Here is a 5089-nt window from a genome sequence, read left to right as displayed (position 1 = left end):
AGGAACCCCTCATCCTTCTACCATTTGAGATAGCAAGATGGCTGTTTATGAGGCTCTCACAAGACACTGAATCTGCCAGAGCCTTGATCTTGAGCTTGCCAGTCTCCAGAACTGTGAGAATAAATGCTGTTACAGTCACCCAGCCTATGACTTTCTATTACAGCAAAATGGACTAAGATAGTGTCTTTGCCTTAAATCAGATAATTAAAGCAACTGAATGATGATGATCAGCAAGTTATTAATAAATTCTAGAATCAGACTTAAGTATGAGTCCTGGGTGAATCATGTAAGAACCATGTGAGCGTTTTTATATTTCCTTCCTTGTAATATGGAAGCTGTTAAAACATTATCTCCATCTTAAAGTTGAAAAGCCAGTCTACATTAAATGAAACCACAAACTGATAAATACTAGAGTAATAATACAAGAACTTATACTTATTAGACCTTTTTGACATCTAAGAATATCTGTCTCCCAGACGAAAGTGCCTAAAGATTAAAGTGATATGTCAAGTTCTTTAGATTGGCCACTGTTGGATGGTTGATGGTGTTTGATAAGAATTCCTTAAACATAGTCTCTGGTCCACATTTGTGTATTTTTAAAGCTATCCAAGATATAAAGGTAAAAATAGAGATGTTCATTAAAGTAAAATAGAATAGAAATATAGGAAAATGCAGCAATTCAGTTGTTCTCAAGAGTGGTCTCTGAGAGCAGCAGCATCAGCAGCTGTGTGGAATCTGGTATGAGATATAAATTTTCATGTTATACTCTAAAAACTCAATCAGAAACTCTGAGGGTGGGACCTAGCAGTTTGTTTTAAAACATGCCATTCTAGGTGATTCTAACGTACCCTAAAATGTGAGAACCACTGACGTAATGAAAATAATATTGGTCCAAAAATTAAGAGATATGAATCTTAATTCAGAATTAATTGGGTCTGTGATCTTGGACAAGCCATTTACGTTCTCTGAGTATATTTCCTCATCTCCAAATTAAGTTTGGATTGTGTGATCTTTTGAGCCCTCATCTCCAAGTACAGTTAGAAAAGATAATGTTGCTTCATAAATTAAAAAAAAATTCAGATTTCCCATTATAAATGGCATTGGTGTTTGAATTTTACTATTAAGTCTAGATGACTTGGGTTGTTTTTTATGATTCTGTTATATCTGATACAGAGCAAGAACTTAAACTTTCTCTAAAAAACATTTGAGAAATTTACATATAAGTTCTATTTATTGATAAAATATTAATGAATATAAAAACTGTTTTTATAGGTGATTTAAACACCAAAGCTTGTCAGATATTTCTATAAGCCTGCCACATTTCTCTATTTCATAAAAAGATGTTAAAAATGCAGTGTCATGAAACACTGGGCACTCTGAGTTATCCTAAGAGTAGGTGGAAAGGACATGAACTGAGGGACAAGTTAAGAATAAATTCTATGAAGGACTTCCCTGGTGGTCCAGTGGCTAAGACTCCACACTCCCAATACAGGAGCCTGTGTTCAATCCCTGGTCAGGGAACTAGATCTCACATGCTGCAACTACAGATCCCACGTGTTGCAATGAAGATCAAAGACCCTGTATGCCACAATTCAGACTCAACCCAGCCAATTTTTTTTTAATTCTAAAATAAATAAATAAATTCTATGAAGTTCAATCATTTTTTGCCAGGACCCTTCTGGAGGGGAGTATTTGAAAAAATTTGAGCTCAGTAATAAGGAACATAAAACATACTGGACTTGGAAGGGTGCTGGCAAAGACCACATTCAGAAGCAAAAAGAGAAGCCAATAGCTCTTTTATTGTTTTTTAAAGATATGATGTAGCTACAAGGAGGCAGGCCAGAGCTTCCTTTTCTGCCATCCCATGTAACCCCCTCAGAGGTCGATAGCACCTCTTGAAGCCACCAGGATGACTGTCCGAACTGAAGCCTTATTCTTTTCAATCCTTATTAAACAGAAATTCAATGGGAAACAATGAAAGTGTCACAGCTGGGCCCTCAGGTTCAGAGAATGCAATATCCATGGCTGAGAAAAAGGATTGGTCCTCAGTAACAACCCAGAGTAAGCCAGTTCCTTCCCACAGCAGTCTCTTCGGTGCAGTTTTAAACTGCAGGGGTTTGAAGAACAACATGGCAGTGAGTTTCCTGGGTTTTCTTATCACTTCTCAAACAGGATTCCACAAAAGCCTCCAATCCAAAAAAGCACAGATTAAAATGAAACAAAGCAAAACAAAAAACTGTTTCCCCTAGTTAAAGACCCAGAAAATGGGTACCTTAACAACAGAAAACTTTTTTTGCAAGAGCCACCCTTTTCTAGGCCAAAATAAATGGAACAATGGAAAAACTGTACCCCTTCCCCACAGTTCCACTGGAGCCAAGCACAAGCTGATCTTTCATCCTGCGACTCCGCCCTGTACCACAGAGAGGCGGCAGCCCTGATTTCCCTGCCCAGTGGAGCTGGCAGGGCTAAGCGGGGAGCTAGTCGTCTATCTATACTCTGCTCGGCAGAGGCAGGCTGTGCACATATCCCCCCTGTCGTTGTTGTTTTTCTTGTTTAGTTGCTCAGTTGTGTGCAACTTTTTGTGACCCTGTGGACTGTAGCCTGCCAGGCTCCTCTGTTCATGGGATTTCTCAGGCAAGAATACTGGGAAAAAGGAAAATTCCTGAATGGAGACGACAATGGCAAGCCACTCCAGTACTCTTGCCTAGAAAATCCCATGGATGGAGGAGCCTGGTAGGCTGCAGTCCGTGGGGTCGCTATGGGTCAGACACGACTGAGCGACTTCACTTTCACGTTTCACTTTCACACTTTGGAGAAGGAAATGGCAACCCACTCCAGTGTTCTTGCCTGGAGAATCCCAGGGATGGGGGAGCCTGGTGGGCTGCCGTCTCTGGGGTCACACAGAGTCGGACACGACTGAAGTGACTTAGCAGCAGCAGCAGCAGCAAGCCACCTGAAAAGTCCACCAATGATTCCCCTGCAGGAACAGTACTGGCGAAGCTGAGTAGGGATCTCATCTTCCATCCCCACCAGTCAGAGCAGGTGTTATTATCATTCTCCCTCCCACTCCGGATGGTGTCAGTAGGATCCAGCAGTGAACAGACTGTCCACATCTTCCTGAAAGAAACGAGACTAAATGAGTGTAGTATGAGTCAGAGCTGGTCTCCACTAAGCTTCACAGTCCTTTCCCTGTGTCTGCGGAGCACAATGGGGAGCAGCATCTCACCTCCTACTCACTAGCAATGAGGTAGATGAGGTGTTGAGAGGTGGAGCTGGCAGACACTCTATTTCCCTTTCCTCATGTCCTGTCAGTGGGGCCCAGCAGGGAGCTGCTGAGCTTCCACATTCACTCAGAATCAACAAGGCAGTAAAAATCAGTGTCACACATTTGCTGGGAAGATGTCAGCAGAGGGAAGGGCTGGCTGAACTTAACCTCAGCTGCCTGCAGTGAGGTGTAAATGCTCTGTTCCACTTTTTTAAGGGTGATACCAGTGGAGTCTAGTGGGAAACTGAACATAACACCCACCTGGATCTCATGCTATACTTCAAGAGGTGTAATAAGATCTGAGCTAAATCTCACACCTTATACCAAAAGAAAAAAAAGTCCAAAATGTTCAAGGATTTAAATGCAATACTTAAAATTATAAACTCTTTATGAGAAAATAAATAATAGAAATTCTTTGGGGTCAGGTGGAGGTGAGCTATTGTTAAACATGATACCCAAAGCACAATCCATAAAAGGAAAAAATGATAAACTGGGCCTCACTAAAATTATAAACCTTTGCTCTGCAAAAAGACTCTGTGAAGAAGATGAAATGCAAGCTTAAGATTGGGAGAAAATAATTCTAAAGAAGGATATGACAAAGTGGCAGTATCTAGAACATATGAAGAACTATTAAAATCAATAGAAACAACAAAAGAAAAATTCAGTGAGTAACTGGGATAAACACAGACAGACATTTAACCAAAGATAATATTCAAATGACAAAGAAAGATGTTTGGCATCATTAGCCATTAGGCAAATTAAAACCACTTTGAGATATCACTACATATCTATTAGAATTACTAAAATTAGAAAAAAATAGTGAAAGAGTGACAGCAATGCAAGTCGGCAGCCACCACAGGCTTGGGAGTAAAATCTCTCACAATTTTCAATGGTTAGAACTCGAAAAATATCAGAAAGCATTAGGAGACGGCAGTTAGCTGGGGTCTAGAAAATGACCAACACATGACACTTACAAGACGAACAGGAGTGATAACTGGGCCCCCAAGAACAATCTATGAAAACTGAATATACAGCCTTGAACAGGATGTGGACCTAAATGCCTAGAAGCATGCCCCTTTGTAAGATTTGTAACAAAAATTAATATAGATGGAGTTAATAGTTCCAATGGAGTTGTGGACCCAAGAGCAAAATGGCAAAATTCATCCAGTATCAAAGTTGTCCTACAAGAGCTTTGGCGCCTAATCTCTAAAGAAAATATGAAACTTCCTCAGCTGCCTGAAGGACAGTGTTATACAGAAGTTAATCCAAAAGAAAAAAATTACAGGCCCTCCCATATCCCCCATGAGATTTAAGCAATTTTCACTTTTTTCCCCAAGTAGTAAATTTTCTAGATACATTTTGGAGACCTCAAAGTACTGGAAAGGAAGTGCCCATTCAAAGGCAATTCATTTTCAGATACTGTAAATGACACTAATTTTGTGTCCATGTGAAATGTATAAGTTGTGCTATAACAAATAAATCTGTCAAGTGTAACCACTATCCACACAGTTGAACTTCTGGGTCCAAGAAAGTATATTTAAATTGACTCCCATCATAACCAGTAGGGTATATCTAACTCAATTGTTAGATCTAACTAGTCACATCTAACTCAACCTTGCTGCTGATTACACGGCCTGGGATCTCTGCCTTCTCCCCCATCCCCTCCTGGTTTCTTTAAGTCTTAAATGATGACCCCCCTCAAGCAATTATCCTTCTCCTCATTCTCCACTATCACCCATGACCAAAGCATAGATCATAACTCACTCTGCTCCCCTCTGAAATTAGCCTTAGGTGAGGAATTCAGGGATTTTCCCATATCACGTC

The 5089-nt window shown here is 40.3% G+C and overlaps 1 pseudogene; it reads left to right on the top strand.

Moving 5' to 3' along the window:
- Window positions 1-4101: 4101 nt before the first annotated feature.
- Window positions 4102-4578, top strand: LOC148773259 (ubiquitin-conjugating enzyme E2 variant 1 pseudogene; annotated as a pseudogene).
- The last annotated feature ends 511 nt before the right edge of the window (window positions 4579-5089 follow it).

The sequence above is a fragment of the Moschus berezovskii genome, chromosome X (assembly GCF_049115385.1).
Source record: "Moschus berezovskii isolate FMDL1 chromosome X, NW_MosBer_1.0, whole genome shotgun sequence".
In the NCBI taxonomy this organism is placed as follows: domain Eukaryota; kingdom Metazoa; phylum Chordata; class Mammalia; order Artiodactyla; family Moschidae; genus Moschus; species Moschus berezovskii.
This window is presented reverse-complemented; position numbering and strand designations above follow the sequence as displayed.